Here is an 18,802-nt window from a genome sequence, read left to right on the forward strand (position 1 = left end):
CACCCTGTAGAGAGTTCAGCTAGATGAAGTCACCTTGTAGAGAATTCAGCTACAAACAAATCGCCCTGTAGAGGGATCAGCTAGAAGAAGTTACCTTGTAGAGAGTTCAGGCAGGGCCGCCCACAGGGAGGGGCAACTGGGGCATTTTGCCCTGGGCCCCAGCCTGAAAGGGGCCCCAGGAGGCCCCATGAAGGGCCCCCTGAATACCTGTTTAAAAGATCGATATACTCTAATAGAGCAGTCAGATCTAAATACTCTAATAGAGCAGTCACAGTATTCTTCAGAGGAGCAGTGTAGCAAGTTTATAGATAAGGAGGTATGGTTGGTGATGGGTAGTTATTGTCATTGCCAGCAGGTTAGAAAATCCCTATACATATCATTAGTGAGATCTAAATTGCTATACTGCTCCACATTGTGGAGACCTTATTTGTTGAAAGACATAGAATTAATTGAGAAAGTACAAAGGCGTGCTACTAAATTCATACTCTCTGATTACACTTCAGACTACAGGACTAGATTGACCCAACTAGGTATGTTGCCATTGATGTATATTTATGAAATATCTGACATCCTCTTTTTCATCAAATCACTTAAAACTCCTACAGATAAGTTCAATATCCTGAACTATGTCAGCTTCAATACTGGTTCTACTAGATCTTCTGGAATCAAACTACACCACAAGACAGCCCATACCAATGCAGCTATGAACTCCTATTTTTTCGCCTACCTAGACTATGGAACACTTTGCCAATAATTGATCATACACAATCACTAACTGTAATAAAACAAAAATTGAAGAAATTTTTATGGAATCATTTCCTAGCTAACTTTGACAATTCACTCTGTTGCTTCCATTACCTTTGTCCCTGTTCCCATTGTTCCAAAAATCCTGCATCTAACAATTTTAACCACTTGTAACTAAGTATGTAAATGTTAGTGTATAGTTATTTTTTAATGTATGTTAGGCTATCAGTGTAGGTCACTGGTAGACCCTCAGAATTATTATTCTGTAAAGCATTATTATTATTAGGTTGTGACCTTTTATTTTTATTTTTGGGTCTTCACCTTACAACTTGGGTCAAGGACCCCACTTTAACTCTTTGCCCTGGGCCCCTTAATTTCTCTGGGCGGCCCTGAGTTCAGGTACAAATAAACCATCATGTAGAGAGTTCAGCTACAAAGAAACCACCATGTAGACAGTTCAGCTGCAAACTAATCACCTGTAGAGAGTTCATGTAGATAGAAACAAATCACCCTGTAGAGAGATCAGCTAGAAGAGGTCACCTTGTAGATAGTTCAGCTACAAAGAAACCATCATGTAGAGAGTTCAGCTGCAAACAAATCACCTGTAGAGAGTTCAGCTAGAAACAAATCACCCTGTAGAGAGATCAGCTAGAAGAGGTTACCTTGTAGAGAGTTCAGCTACAAAGAACCCATCCTGTAGATAGTTCAGCTACATTTCAAGTCACCCAGTAGGGAGATCAGCTGCAAAAATAATATCCTTTGGGGAATAATGGGCATGTAATAAATATATGTATATAATTTGTATAATTACTAATAAAATCAAAAATAATTGAAGTATAAAAAATCTTTTTAAGTTCTTTTCTTCTTCCTGTGGTAAAGAAAAAACACATGGGTTAAAAAATCCCCAAAGCCAGCCATAGGCTGGCTTTGCAGTATACAAATACAAACAGAAGTGATATCTAATCAAAAATAGCCAAGCTGTAAAAAAGGTGCGGCCCCCAAAAAGGCTATAGTGAAAAACCAAGTGGCACCAAATTCACCTGAATTGTCGTTATTAAAATTTTTACCATTAACCTACCATCACAGCCATTTCTTGGCCGCCACCTTGGATTTCACATCTTTTTTCACCATGGCCTTTTTGGGGGCTGCACCTTTTTTACTGCTTGGCTGTTTTGGATTAGATACAATAACACTAACAAAGACAAAACAATTAATTAAAGAATTATTGTGTTGTATATATTTATGTTTTGTAAATTTTGTTTTGTCTTGTGTAAGCATTTTTTGTTGTTGTTGCATAATATTGTGTACTTTGTATAGGGAATTGCTTAAAAGCAGTTCTTAGATCTGATGTAGTCTCCCTTCAAATCATTAAACACTTACCGGGATTGGAAACGGAAGTATATACATCATCATATGTGTACAAAATCCCCAATGTTACGTCACAGCCTTTGATGTTATTCGTGTTTCGCCTCACCACATTGGTACAGATAACTCACTTTCTGTACGAATTTCACTTCAACTACTTTGCTACGAGGTTGTATTACACACTAATGGAGCCGTTAACTGCTATATACTGAAGTAAAACATTTCTGCTGGTTGTAAATTTTGTTTTTGTAACCATTTCAGTCGAAAGCATGGGTGGGACTCAATGAAATTTTTGCTAGTATCTTTTTCACCAGTAAGTATTTAAACTAATTTGTACGCCAAGTTCATGTCTCATGGCCATAACTAATAAGTAGTGCGGTGAAACTGCTCTGCTTTGTAGTAAGATGTAGCAAAAGTAACCAAAACACGGATCCCACATGCACCCACTTCCATTTCCAATCCCGGTAAGCATTATCTTATTCATAGCTTCATAGTTAAGCTACACTGCCTCATGAACACTGTGACTGCTTTATTAGAGTGATTGACTGCTCTATTAGAGTATCTCAATCTTGTATGCAATTTTTTTAAAGGAATGAAGAAGGAGAGGAGAGGGGTATATGCCCCTTTTCCACCACCCCTGGATTCACCACTGCACAGGCACAGCTATAGCTACAGTGTAACTTGTGACTGTTCTAATAGAATATGATACATGATTGTTGTTTTACGGTGAGTGTTGTATTAAAGTATCTCAAGTCAGCCAATTTTAGTGCCACCCTTTACTCTTTGGATAAACTAGATAATAAATAAATAAAATTAATAAATAAATGCAATATTTGATGTTAGATGGACTAATATTATTCCACAAAGGTGATTTTCATTGCATAAGATGATTTTTCTAGGAGGTAGCATTTTTGAGGGATCCCTACTTAAACAGTGGCTACTTGATGCAGTACCTAAAAGTGCATACTCCCTGAAACAAGGAAACAGTTTGAACAACTGTTCATGATCCAATATTTAGACCCCTAAAATCAGGACTTCTCACTAATAAGAACACTTTAGCATGGCTCCAGATAGTCCAGAATAGAGATTAGGGAGCAGAGACTCTTCACAGCTACAATTGTGAGTTTGCGTGTCAGTTTTATTTTAAACATTAGATTTAAAATTTCACTTTGAGAGAAAATATCCTTAGAAGTCGTACATAACCTTTGCCTCACTATTGCACCACAATAGTTGATAGGTATTTACTGTGTAAGTACTACCATATAATTTTATAGGTTTCCAAGAAATTCAAGGAGGAAAATGTTGAAGTTGTGATACTGCCTAATAATAATGTAATTGATTGAGGTAGTTATCATTATGCAGTAATAATTGTTCTGAATTCTTCAATGTTTCAGTTACATGTTTCAGACTCCCTGCATTCACAGGCTTTGGCCTTCTCACAGGTCTCTAGTGGGATAGCATAATGAGATAATGATAACTACCTGTCAGTAACAACCATACCATGGAGACAGTCAATATTAATTTGTAACTGTAGACCATTGATCAATTAGTGGTTGATAAGCTACACTGACTTAGTGATGTATTGCATATGTGCAAGTCTCTGCACAAAGTCATATGATAAAGCAACTTGTAATGATGTTATTAACTTTGGAATTCATTTGTGTGATATTTCAAAGTACTTTATATCAAGTGTGTTACAATGCCAAGTAAAACTTTAAATTTTAAGTCTTAAAACCATTAAATACCCTTTTTTGTTTGTCACAATGGTAATCAAGGAATTGGTATTCAAGGAGTGACGTAAATGCAGAGTGTACAATATTTTACACAGTCTCATCCTTTTCTGCAGATATATACAAAAGCTCTTGAGCTCTTTGTTACTGTAAGTACATCAACAAGTGTATTAATAACAGTTGCTGGATGGGCTTTGCACTTCCATCAAAATCAGAACCGAAGAGACACATAATTGTGAGTGTATGATGAGAACATAAGTGTGTGAGACTTAATTGGTCTGTGCTGTATGTAGCTAGGTACTATTGTGTTATATACATGTAAGGTTTAGGGAGAAGCACCCTTGTGCAGCCATAGCCTTTTGGTGCCACCCCTTCCTCTTTGGATAAATTAGATTAAATGAGTGAATAATAATTATACAACCAAGTACTAAGAATAATAGCAAGAGTTAATAATAAGAGAGGAGAGTGTCTAACGCCGTATAGTCCTGTAATAGATGATTGCGCAGAAGTTAAATGGCTTCTTTTCCGCGTAACGTACAGACTGGCTAGTATATTCTCGCATTTAACCACAAAGGCTATCCCAGACATAAGGGCGTGCGTTCAACTCGATGTTCAAGTTCACCACGACAGAGCATCGCTCTGTTGCATAAAGAAGTGTGGCTGTTAACCTCGAAGATAACTCTGGGGGAGAGCGTCTGAGAAACCAATAAACACTGAACCAAAGGCGGAGTATCGCTTCGAATTTTCACTGCGTCGCCATGTTACCCTACCTTTGAGCATTCTTGAATTGAAGGAGCACTGTTCCCTGTACATACAGTTCAGTCTTTAGTTCAGTCTTCGAATATTCTCGAGGATTCATCACGGTGTGGCTAAACTAATTGCGGTAAGGAAACGAACAAATACTAGAACCCTATACGTTACACGGAAAGGAAGCCGTTTAACTTCTGCGCAATCATCTATTACAGGCCTATACAGCGTTAGACACTCTCCTCTCTTATTATTAACTACGGTCAAGATTACATCATGAATAAATAACAAAATTAATAAATAATGTTTCAGAAAACTACAAGGTCTAATGCTTTGCACTCTCCGGGAATAGAATCCATGTTGAATGAACAGACAATCGTATAAAGAGCGGGTGTTTTCATGGAGGTGATAGAAAAGGTACAATGATTCTATTTAATGCCGATCAACACAGCTAGCGTGTGACGTCCATCAAACAAATAGCAATCTAGAAGGACGGACTACTGTTTATTTGTTTTGAAAGTGTTACCAGCTGGTAGACTAAGTCTCAAGTCGCCATGCCAGCTGCCAGTGGCAGAGTTAGGGGCAATGCATTACAAATCATCTTTTCTTTCAGTTAGAGTGATTAATGACTGGAATTTTCTACCCCAATCAGTGGTTGACTACAACTCTCCTAATCAGTTTAAGAATTTGCTTGACAGACACTATAGATTTGTGATTCTGGAACTGCAGCATTAAGATTTTCTGAGATACTGAGTGAGCTCTTATTAGAATTTGATGTTTTACGCTCCCACGGCCATCATGGAAAGCATCGTGTAAGGAAAATTGAGTCTACCGTTTCTGAACTGGCCGCTATGAAACGTAATCACCGTCATCAGTTATCCACCAATCCTAGATCATTCTTGACCGTGATGCGTGCTCACAATAAAAGCCTCCACTGTTTTCGAAAGTTTGAGAACGACAGGAAAGTACTTCGAAATGAGAGACGTTTTCGACAGAACCCTTGGGCATATGCCCATGATCAGTGTTTTCCATCCAAGGACTCGTGTGAGCCTACTTTTCCTATGTCCACTGCAGTTGGATATTTTACTGAAACCTATGCTGAAGGCAGTGTCTCTTACACTGGTCTCCCTGAGTGGGTACTAAAGAGTCTTCCAGATTCCTTCAATGTGCCATTTAATGATTCTGCCATTACTCCTGGAATTGTCAAGGGAACCCTTGGCCGCTGCTCAGCTAAGTCATCTCCAGGTCCTGACAACATCACATATTTCCACCTCAAGAATTTACCAGCGTCTCACCATTTTCTAGCCACATTATTTAATAAGCTGTTAAAATCTAAAACTTCTCCACCTATGTGGTCTGCTGCTAGGATTAAGTTATTGTATAAGCAGAATGCTACAGATGATCCTAAGAACTTCAAGCCAATTGCTCTTACCTCCGTGGTGGGTAAATTGTTCCACAAGATCATTAGTCAGCGACTGGAGCATTATCTTATTACTAACAATGTTATTGATACATCTGTACAAAAGGGCTTTATCTCCAGGTTTCCTGGAATTTTTGAACACATTTATTCTGTTTCTAACATCATAGAAAAGGCTATCTCCTCTAAATCACCGTTGATGATGACATTTATTGACCTTCAGAATGCATTTGGGTCTGTCCCTCACCAGTACATATTTGACATGTTGGAAGGAGTTCAGGTCCCAGCTCCATATGTTTCATACATTAAATCTGTTTACTCACATTTGTCTGCTACTATTCAATGCCATCAGTGGACGACTCCACCAATTTCTATTCGCCGTGGAGTGTTTCAAGGAGACACTATGTCTCCCATAATATTTATTCTCACGTTTAATCCTCTACTGAAGTTAGCAGAAGATTTGAACAAAGGCCATGGTTTCCTTTTTCAGTTGTCGATCCCTAACTCTTCCGACCTTCCTCCAGTTGGAGCATATATTTACATTAAATGGTTGGAACCAGGTGATGAACTCCCGGGGTGGTACAAGGCACAAGTTAGTGAATACAACCTGGATGGTTCATGTAAAGTAGTCTATGATGATACTTCTTCAGTGATTGTTTCTGAAATTGTCTTGCTTGAAGAAGTTGAATGGCTACCCTGTAACAAGCGTTCAGCTCGGTTTGTTTCACTGTCAACAGGACCTAAACAGTTGAAGCCTCGATGGAAATCAGAGCTTAAGACCGCTACATCTTCAGAACATTCTACCAAGGCATATGCCAATGATGCAACTTTAATCTCTACATCTAAAGAAGTTCACACTAAAGTGCTAACTGAAATAGACTCGAAAGCTGGTGATGTTGGCTTAAAACTGAAGCCATCTAAATGTGTTTCCTTATTGTTTGATGGCACAAAATTTTGTTCTTGTGGAATAACTCTATCTGGTGGTACTACCAAAACTATCTTAGATGGCCCGACCAAATTTTTGGGGAAGTTGATTGGAGTTTCTGCTCATGCTACCAAAAGTGCTTCTGGCAAAGCTATGTTTGCTAGGTTCTCTGACCTTATACAGAAAGTTGATAGTTTGCCATTAAGACCTGAGTACCAAGTATGGATTTATAGGAATTATGTTCTCTCAATCATCAGATTCCATCTCACTGTTGATAGTGTTGGACCATCCACTATCAATAAAATGGAAAATCTAGCTACTAAATACCTGAAACGTTGGCTCTGTTTACCTCGCAGTGCCACTCGTGTGATCTTGAACTATCCAGGTGTTTGCTGTCCTAGTGTGCGTTCAATTTCAAAGCAGTGTAAACTTAGTTTACTTGCCAACATCTCCTCCTCATCAGATCCGATGATTAAGGAGTTGGCCTTACAAGTGGATCTTTCCTCCAATTTCCTCCAGATTAACAGTTCTCATCAGGAGTTACTCAATGAAGCCAGAGCTCAACTGGACTCTATTCCTACGGCTCGCAAGCTCTACACAGCTAGCAAACACCTTGCCATTTCTAGAGAATTGACGCTATGCAAAGAGAAGCTGGACACTCTCTCTGTTCAATGTAAATTTGAATCAAGTGCTGTTCTGGAAGCTGACTCTAAGCTGTGGAATCGACTCCTGTTGGGTTTTCATCCAGGCCAGCTTTCGTTTGTGCTGCGAGCTTCATCAGATACATTACCAACTCCGTTAAATTTACGTCGCTGGCATATACAAACTGGTGCAACTTGTTCACTTTGTTTGTCACCTCGTCCAACTTGTCACCATGTGCTAAATGGGTGTCCTGTGGCTTTGCAGCAAGGCAGGTTTACTTTTCGTCATGATGCTGTTTTATTATGTTTGATGTCTGAGTTGCAAGCTTGTTTGGATAATGTAGAAATATTTGCTGATTTGGATGGCAAACGTGCGTCTGACTCTCCTCCTGCCACCATTCCCCCTGCTGTACTAGTGTGTTCTCACCGACCTGACATTGTTATATATAATGCAGAAATGAAATCTGTTGTACTTCTGGAACTTACCTGCCCATTTAATTCTCGTGCTGACCTTTCTGCTGCACGAGAACGTAAGCAGGAGAAGCCAGAATATCTGCAAATTATTGCTGAGCTTGACCGCTTGGGTTTTGTTAGTCATTACCACACAGTTGAAATTGGTTGCCTTGGCCATTACCTTACAGAGACAGTAACATCTATGAAAAGAGTTTCAAATCTGAGTTTTTCCAAGACGAAAGCATTGCTTGATAGAGCAGCTGCTGTGGCTATAACTTCCTCTCAGAGAATCTTTTATGCACGTAGTAATCCAACCTGGACACTTTAAGTTAAGTTTTGTAGTTAATTATTTTTGTATGTATCCTTGCCATGCCTACGCGGATCTTATCTTTGTAGTCGCATGTGTCCGAGGCTCTGTATGTAATTTTGTCATTTCATCATTATTCTGATGGTTTCAAAAAAAAGAAAATATGGTGTATGAATTTTAATGGGTATGGTCACTTATTGTGTGTATGATTTGGATGTACCGGCTATGCCTCTATCCAAAATTTACAATTACAAATGTAACGCGTTATTTAATAATATTATTTTAGCAGTAACGAGTAATATAACACGTTACATGACAAATTATCGAGTAATATGTAACGGATATTACATCCGGAAATTATAACGAATGTAACGCGTTACTTCCTTTTAAGACACATTGTATCCAGGCACGTAATTGATTGCATTTTGGGCCCACACAAGACTGGAGATAGCGATATAGCGAGGAGTCCGAAACAAGCTGGAAATCTCGTAGGTTGATCTTGAAATCTTTACTAGAAATCACTGGAATCGAAATCTGAAATCTTTAAAATAGTAAAATTTCCCAAAATGGTCAGATACACACTGATATTACACGATAATCTAGTCTTGAAATCTTCACCAGAATCTTGAAATCTTGGGTAAAATCTAAAGATTTCGAAATCTCGTAGGCAATTTTTGCTTGGTTTCGGACCCCTTGCGATATAGGCATGGCAAAGAAATGATAATGCCCTTGAGGCCAAGATACAACAACTAAGTATGTATTTGTGGCTGAGCTACACCTGAAACACATTTAGAAGGTTGGACTTACTCGGGGGTAGCCAGCGCCCACTCATAAACCAAACACGGTATACGAGAGTCCCAATATTTAAGTATTTCAAAAATATTTCTGTATTTAAAATGTATTTGTAAATACAATATAATTCTAATTTCGAATTTTATCGTGATGTTTTTTATATCAAGCTTTTGCTAATACTTGTGCAGGAGACACCTTGAGGGAATCAGAGGAACTTCAGAAGAGCCACCGGTGTACTTTGCACTGTCGATTTGAATCGTTGTATAAGCGGCGGCCGTAATTGAACTCATAAACGGATGGAAACAAGAATAACCCATTTTGTACGTGGCTCTGAATTTGGGATTTCTAAATATTTAATGGATTTTTTCTAATTGGATTTCTCAGATAGTGTACGAGAGTCCCAAGACGTTGGCTACCCCTCGGACGTACTTTATAGTTTGTAAAGAACAACTGCATTATGTAATATTATTACTAGTTACAGTCCTCAGAGTAGCGAGTAATATTTCACTCGTTTATTATTTTTATTTTTTTAAACTTTATTTTATTAATACTTTACAGAACTGTACAGATCAATAAACAAAATTAAACAATATTATATGTTACTTTTTTTAGTAAGTAATATGTAACTAGGGCGCTACATCTCGTAAAAGTAACGAGTAATATGTAACTAGTTACATTTTTAGTGCAACGACCCCAACTCTGGCCAGTGGATACGATCTGTATAAAGTCCCCCTGGACATATCAATAATTACTGGCTGCCCAGTATAATAAATAAATAAAGACAATCCATTTAACAACATCATTTCCTAGTACACTGACTTGTCCTATCTTTGTTAATCACGCTAAATCTATACTCTTAGCTAAGTAGTAATGAGTGTTGAATTTGTAGTTATGTGTCCTGCTTGTATTTATGTGTTGTGTAGTTATTATTATTAACTAGAGTTGGGAAATAAATCAATATTTCAATATGATTAAGGTATCAATACACACCGAATGGTCTTTGATATTGTGATAATTGAAATACAGCAGTATATTGCAAATACCAAGAGTAATTGCAGGATACTGTTGACATAAACATTACATGTAAGCCATTCCAAAGCATTTTATTAATGTCAGACTTGATTTGTAACTTCAAAATACTACAATGTTTCATTGAATATTGATATCCTAGTTTTTGCGTACCTCCTTGCTTCGGTTTAATGTCCATTTAGATGTACATAATCACAAATTACAATTGCAAAAAATATTGAATGACTACAATTATTTCATTAATGCCGTATTGATTCTTAGGATTCTCAGTACCGCCCATCACTAAAAAAACTTATCTACTTTTTTGTATATTTGTTTGTGCTTTGCTCTGTGTGTTGTATATGTACTTAGTTGCTCTGGTAAGGAAGAACGGCTTATGCCAATTACCTAGAGGATAAACAATAACTCAAATCAAATCATATCAATCAATCAAATCAAGACCTATACCAGATCATGAAGGAGAAGATTAGCAACCGCCAGTGGAGTGATTGCAGCAGCTGCACAAGATGAGGAACAAGGTTAATGGTGGTATTTTTATTTGTATTGTGTATTGCCAAGCAGTATGTTTTAATATTAATTTATATTGTGTACTTGTATTGCCATGGTATATTTTTCATCCTTCCGCCTGGCTTGCTAGGCTCTGGTTGACTTGACTGTCCGTGTTTCAGTGTAAAATTAATGCTTGTATCATAAAGAGTGTGGTAAAGGAGTGTATGTTTTAATGTTTGCTTGAAATGTTTAGTTGTATTGTACATTTTGTATATGTTTCCAGTTCACCTGGCTTGCCAGCTTGGCTGTTTCACTCAGCACCTGGCTTGCATAGTTGCATACTCTATCTGCTACAGTATTGCATATCTCCTGCATGCATGATATGTATGCATAATTAACACATCACTGTGCCATTGACACACCACTGATGAACTGCACTTAGCTATTGCTGGCCATATGGTGGTTAGGCAGAGGCTTTGTTTGGGATATGCTGACTGTACTGGCCTTCACCACCTTGTCATGCATAGCCTCATTTCTTGAGTGAGTCATCTTCAGAGACATCTCACACCTACAATGTGAAAAAAAGTTGGTTAACATTTTGTATGAATCATCCTCACCATAGCTGATAATTTCCATCTTTAGTCTTGCCAGTAATAAGTATTGCTTTGTACAATACTACAGTAATGTTCCTAAGTGCCGGTACATCAATGGTGTGGCAATGGCACAATGATGAGTACACAGTATATGTGACCGGATTTCATATAACAAGGCTTCCACACACACAAAATCAAACTTACATTTTTACCAGAAATGGATTGCTGGTCTAATACACTATCATATTCCACACTGTACTTCCTTCAGCACTGGCAAGTCTGGTTTCTGTAGCAGCTTTCTTCCGACCCTGTCAAAGCCACGAGTGGGAGATTGGTGCCATTAAATGGCCATAGCTTTGTGATAATGGTGTGTAGTGAGCTGGGACTTCACAGACAGCTTGCCAGTAGTGTTCTCAGTCAATTTGGAGTGATTTGAGGGCCATAGAGGGCCATGGAGAGCCCAAGCTTGGCCTCTGGATTCCAATCATCTTCTTACTTCATTTTATACCACTATATTAAGCCCACCCACCACCCCCCACCCTATTACTACCACCTGTGATATTATTACCCGCTCAAAAAAAGCTGCCCAAAACAGGACAAATTTTGGGTATCAGAAATGTATACACCCACTCAGTGATAGCTAGTAAATAGATGAATAATTGGTGCAAATTTTGTTTGCACAGCTGTAGGCACTGGGAAGTTATTACACAATGTTTCCTTAAAATCGCCATATCTCCTAACAAAGCTTTGTGCGTCGAAGCCTTGTTTGTCAAATTCAGTCACATGGAGCCATACACTGGTGGCCTCTATTACGCTGGTACTATTGTGTTATATCTGTTCCATATTGGCTTGATTTGAGATCACACGTTGATCATACTTTCAACCACCTTGTTGTGCATAGCCTCACCAGGGGTTTGTCACATTGGTGTATGTACTTGGTTGTATGTGACACTATAAAAATGTTAGATGGACAAATATTATTCCATAAAGGTGATTTTCATTGCATAAGATGTTTCTAAGTTGGCAGCATTTTAGGCAGCTCACAACATTATGGGGAGATCCCTACTTAAATAGTACTACCCATACCATTTGATACAGTATGTAAAAGTATTCCCTGAAATGAGAAAACAGTTAGAACAATTGGTCATGAACCAATATTTAGACCCCTGAAATCAGGACACTTTACTAATAAGGACACTTTAGCATGGCTCCAGATAGTCCATAATAGTGATTAGGGTGCCTCTTCTAACGACTACAATTGTGAGTTTGCATGTCAGTTTTAGTTTAAATATTAGATTTACAATTTTACCTTGAGAAAAATATCCTGAGAAGTGCATGGCACAAAACCTTTACCTCACAATTGCATCACAATATATAGTTGATAGGTATTTACTGTGTAAGTACACCAAAAAGTCACTGCCATATCATTTTGAGTTTCCAAGAAATCCAAGGAGGAAAATGTTGAAGTTGTGATACTTCCTAATAATAATGTAATTGATTGAGGTAGTTATCATTATACAGTAATTTACTTTATAATGAGATAATGTTAACTACCTGCCTACCTGTCAGTAACAACCATACCATGGAGACAGTCAATATTAATTTGTAACTGTAGACCATTGATCAATTAGTGGTTGATAAGCTACACTGACTTAGTGATGTATTGCATATGTGCAAGCCTCTGCACAAAGTCATATGGTAAAACAACTTGTATTATGTTATTAACTTTGGAATTCATTTGTGTGATATTTCAAAGTACCTTACATCAAATGTGTTACAATGCACTGGGACAAAAGTAAAACTTCAAATTTTAAGCCTTAAATACCGTTGAATACCCTTTTGTGTTTGTCACAATGGTAATCAAGGAATTGGTATTCAAGGAGTGGCATAAATGCGGGTGTACAATATTTTACACAGTTTCATCCTTTTTTGCAGATATATACAAGAGCTCTTGAGCTCTTTGTTACTGTAAGGACATCAAAACATTTACAAGTGTACTGTAAGGACATCAAAACATTTACAGTTGCTGAATGGGCTTTCCACTTCCATCAAAAGCAGAACCTTTTTATTATCATATGAAAAGAGACACATAATTGTGAGTGTACGGTGAGAACATAAGTGTGTGAGACTTAATTGGTCTGTGCTGTATGTAGCAATGTACTATTGTATTATATATATATATATATATATATATATGTAAGGTTTGTGGGGAAGCACCCTTGTGCAGGCATAGCCTTTTGGTGCCACCCATTCCTCTTTGGGTAAATTAGATAATATATAAATAAATGAATGAATAATAATTATGCAACCAAGTACTAAGGATAATAAGAAATGTGGTTGAGATTACATCATAAATAAATATTGAAATAAATAAGCAGTAGTACTTACTTTACTAGTCATGAGTAAACTAAAGTAGTGAATACTATTAACACTAATGGCCAAATCAATTAAGCACTGTGCTCAGTGTCTGGACATTGCCATGTGACTAGAATTCAATCACAACAGCAATATAAAATAACCTAGACCTTCTTCATTCAGTAAAACAATGAACTATCTTCTTTTCCATGCAAAACCCACAAATTATCTATGCTTTGGCTCACTTTACAAAACTAAAACTCACTATCGATCCTGTGAAGTGTCACTATATTAAAGCAGAGGAGATCACACAGTTTCATCAAAGAAATTGGATGATCTCTGAGAATGCTTGGAATGCATTAATGAGAATAGGAGGTAGTATAATAATACAAGCTACATTCCTCCTAGGAGGGATATAACTTGTATATATACTACCTCTATTTCTCATTAATGCTTTCCTGAGCACTGATAGCAGTACTATTATTATCACTTATACACCTTCACTTCCCTTTGAAGTGAGGTCTGAGAGTGGTATATATAATAATAATGTTTGAGAAAACTATACAAGGCCTAATGCTTCGCACTCACCGGGAATAGAAATTATAGAATAGAATCCATGTTGAATGAACAGACAGTCGTATAATGGGTGGGTGTTTCCATGGAGGTGATAGAAATGGTAAAATGATTCTATTTAACACCAATCAAAACAGCTAGCATGTGACACCCATTGACAAGATAGCAATTTAGAAGAACGAACTACTATTTATTTGTTTTTGAAAGTGTTGCCAGCTGGCAGACTAAGTCTCAAGTCGCCATGCCAGCTGCAGTGGATGCAATTCGTGTAATGATAATCCATTCAACAGCATCATTTCCTAGTACACTGACTTGTCCTAGCTATCTTTGTTGATCATGCTAAATCTATATATATATATATATATATATATATATACTTAGCTAATTATAAGTAGTTATGATTCTTAAATTTGTAGTTATGTGTCCTGCTTGTATTTATGTGTTGTGTATATAGTTATTATTATTATTAACTGATGTACTTTTTTGTATATTTGTTTGTGCTTTACTCTGTGTGTTGTATATGTATTTAGTTGTTCTGGTAAGGAAGAATGGCTTATGCCAATTACCTAGAGGATAAACAATGAATCAAATCAAATCAATCAATCAATCAAATCAAGACCTATACCAGACCGCAAAGGAGAAGATTAGCAACCGTCAGTGGAGTGATTGCAGCAGCTGCACAAGATGAGGAACAAGGTTAATGGTGGTATGTTTATGTGTATTGCCAAGCAGTACATTTTAACATTTGTATTGTGTACTTGTATTGCCACAGTATATTTTCATTCTTTCACCTGGCTTGCTAGGCTCTGGTTGACTTGACTGTTTGTGTTTCAGAAAGTAATGCTTGTTTGTAAAGAGTGTGGTAGAAGAGTGTATGTTTTAATGTTTGCTTGTAATGTTTACTTGTATTGTACATTTTGTATATGTTTCCAGTTCACCTGGCTTGCCGGCTTGGCTGTTTCACTCAGCACTAGGGACCTGCTGATTATGCTGGAATAATTATGAGCTTAATAGGTGCTTGAAAGCATTGAGCATAATGCTAGCATAATAGGAAGAGTATTTGAGCCATATTATAAATCCTTGATGGTCAAAATACATATTACAGAAAAGATCGATATACTCTAATAGAACAGTCAATAACTCTAATAAAACAATCAGGCAGCTGACGGTTCTATTAGAGTATATCAATCTTTTCTGTCACATGCATTTGGAAGAGCAAAGATGTGCTTCAGCCACTTATTATGTGCCCATAACTGCAAATTTATTAGCAAAACATGGGAAATGAGGCATAAAGTTTGAGCATAATTTGAGCATAATAGGTAAAATTTAAATTTATTTGTATTGTGTATCGCCAAGCAGTATGTTTTAATATTTGAATTGTGTACTTGTATTGCCACAGTATATTTTCCATCCTTCTACCTGGCTTGCTAGGCTCTGGTTGACTAGACTGTCCATGTTTCAATGTAATGTTAATGTTTGTATCGTAAAGAGTGTGGTAGAGGAATGTATGTTTTAATGTTTGCTTGTAATGTTTAGTTGTATTGTACATTTTGTATATGTTTCCAGTTCACTGGCTTGCTGGCTTGGCTGTTTCACTCGGCACCTGGCTTGCATAGTTGTATACTCTATCTACTACGGTATTGTGCATGTTATGTATGCATAATTAACACATCACTGTGCCATTGACACACCACTGATGAACTGCACTTAGCTACTGGTGGCCGTATGGTAGTTAAGCAGAGGCTTTGTTTGGGATATGTTGGCCTTCACCACCTTGTCATGCATAGTCTCATTTCTTGAGTGAGTCATCTTCAGAGACATCTCACACCTATAATGTAAAAAAAGTTGTTGGTTAACATTTTGTATGCATCATCCTCACCATAGCTGATAATTTCCATCTTTGGTGTTGCCAATAATATATTGCTTTGTACAATACCACAGTAATGTTACTAAGTGCCGGTACATCATTGGCGTGGCAATGGAACAGTGATGTGCATGTACACAGTATATATGCATGCAAAACATACAGGAGAGAGCTATATACTGGTGGCCTCTATTTACGATGGTACTATTGTGTTATATCTGTTACTGTTGTTCCTTGATTTGGGATCACGTCTTCATGTTGATCATACTTTCAACCACTTTGTTGTGCATAGCCTCACCAGGGGTTTGTCGCATTGGTGTATGTACTTGGTTGTATGTGACACAGCCCTAGATAAATAAATTAAATTAGCAAATGAATGCAGTGTTTGATGTTAGATGGACTAATATTATTCTGTAAAGGTGATTTTCATTGCATAAGATGTTTCTAGGTGGCGGCACTTTAGGCAGCGTACATCATTTTTGGGGGATCCCTACTTAAACAGTACTGCCGTACCATTTGATACAGTACCTATAAGTACATGCTCCCTGAAATGAGGAAACAGTTAGAACAATTGTTCATGATCCAATATTTAGACCCTTGAAATCAGGGCACTTCACTAATAAGGACACTTTAGCATGACTCCAGGTAGTCCGGAATAGAGATTAGGGAGCAGCAACCATCATATCAATATCAGTTCCTCTTCTAACAGCTGCAATTGTGAGTTTGCATATCAGTTTTAGTTTAAACAATAGATTTAAAATTTCACCTTGAGAAAAATGTCCTGAGAAGTGGTACAAAACCTTTACCTCACAATTGCACCACAATATATAGTTGATATGTATTTACTGTGTAAGTACACCAAAAAGTCACTGCCATAACATTTTGAGTTTCCAAGAAATCCAAGGAGGAAAATGTTGAAGTTGTGATACTTCCTAATAATAATGTAATTGATTGAGGTAGTTATCATTATACAGTAATTTACTTTATAATGAGATAATGTTAACTACCTGCCTACCTGTCAATAACAACCATACCATGGAGACAGTCAATATTAATTTGTAACTGTAGACCATTGATCAATTAGTGGTTGATAAGCTACACTGACTTAGTGATGTATTGCATATGTACAAGCCTCTGCACAAAGTCATATGGTAAAGCAATTTGTATTATGTTATTAACTTTGGAATTCATGATCATTTGTGTGATATTTCAAAGTACCAGTGTTACGATGCACTGGGACAAAAGTAAAACTTCAAATTTAAGCCTTAAATACCATTGCATACCCTTTTGTGTTTGTCACAATGGTAATCAAGGAATTGGTATTCAAGGAGTAGCATAAATGCGGGTGTACAATATTTTACACAGTCTCATCCTTTTTTGTAGATATATACAAGAGCTCTTGAGCTCTTTGTTACTGTAAGGACATCAAAATATTTACAAGTGTATTAATAACAGTTGCTGAATGGGCTAAAGAGAGTTTCTGAAGGCAAGGAATGAAATAATAAGGGTTGTGAGGACATAGCTGAGATTTTAGAGGCTCTGAGGTTCGATTATAGGTTATTTTAGTAGACAGACTGAAAACTAAAACTGTAGGACAAAAGTTATGATTAAGCTGTGGCTTTGATTTGATTGCTCTGTTAAAATAGTTACTTGACTGCTATGGCTGAGGGATCATGGATGTTAGTTAAATACATGTGCATGCATGCTGCTGAAATACAGTGGTATAGACCCTTTTCAGATGAGCTGCTGCCATAGCAACATCCGCCATCTTGGAGTACAGTGGTATATATATAGTTTTTAATGTGATAAATGGTAACACAATAATAATAATAAGACAGCCACTATAAAGCACTTTAAAAAAAGGGGGGTTTCTGTCAAAACTACACAAACCCACCTCTGATATATAGCTATACATTATATGCACATAAAATGCAGTGGTATATAATGTGTACTGAAGTACACTGATGGTCCACTGACATTCTGTGTCACTGGCAGGCATGTTACAATTACTTATAATAATATATATTATACTAAGCCATACTTACAAATGCACTAAATTACTTAACTAGATTACAGTTAGAGAAGTTTAGTGCACTTGTATACAGTGTCATAAAGAACTGTCATATCTTTTTAAGGTTCCATAAAACTCAAGGAGGAAGTCCTGAAAGTTATGATGCTGTGTCTATAGCTAATAGTCTACAATGTTGTTGTTGAGGTAGTTATCCACATACTAACAACTACTACATGTAATTATAGGCCATCATCAGTTATAGTGATTCAATAGCTTAGTGGCTGCATCTAAAAGTCTCTGAATACAGGGTTGTACATAAATCAACAGACTAACTGTAGGCCTGTGTCACATATGCTGGCATAATAGAACAGTCAGTATATGCAGTGAAATACTAGCAGTCATTAAATTTAAAATTTCAAACAATATAGTACGAACTTATATAGGAGCATAATACATTCATGATGGAGATGCATAATAGAGAAACTTGGGTAGCTCCTGACAGTATTGTGGACAAAATATTGAACACTTCTGACTCGGGTCTGGATCTTTTGGGTTTGATTTATAAAATTCTACAGACCAAGAGTGTTTAAGTTTAACCTTTAAAAACTGCTGTAGTCATTTAGGTGTTTTGTGGTTTATCAATGTGTACATGTATATTATACATTTAATTTGAAAACTGAAAGAATTAGGGTAGGTACATATCTTATTAGCCTAGTTTACTGATTCCAATTGTAGTGCTCCATAAATTCTACTTGTGCATATCACTA

The 18,802-nt window shown here is 37.0% G+C and overlaps 1 protein-coding gene across 1 annotated transcript in view; it reads right to left on the reverse strand.

Annotated features, from left to right (window-relative positions):
• The window catches only part of LOC136238710 (RAF proto-oncogene serine/threonine-protein kinase-like), a 117,173-nt gene that overhangs the window by 73,724 nt on the left and 24,647 nt on the right, over positions 1-18,802 (reverse strand). The window lies entirely within an intron of this gene.

Source organism: Dysidea avara, chromosome 11 (genome assembly GCF_963678975.1).
Source record: "Dysidea avara chromosome 11, odDysAvar1.4, whole genome shotgun sequence".
Classification (NCBI taxonomy): domain Eukaryota; kingdom Metazoa; phylum Porifera; class Demospongiae; order Dictyoceratida; family Dysideidae; genus Dysidea; species Dysidea avara.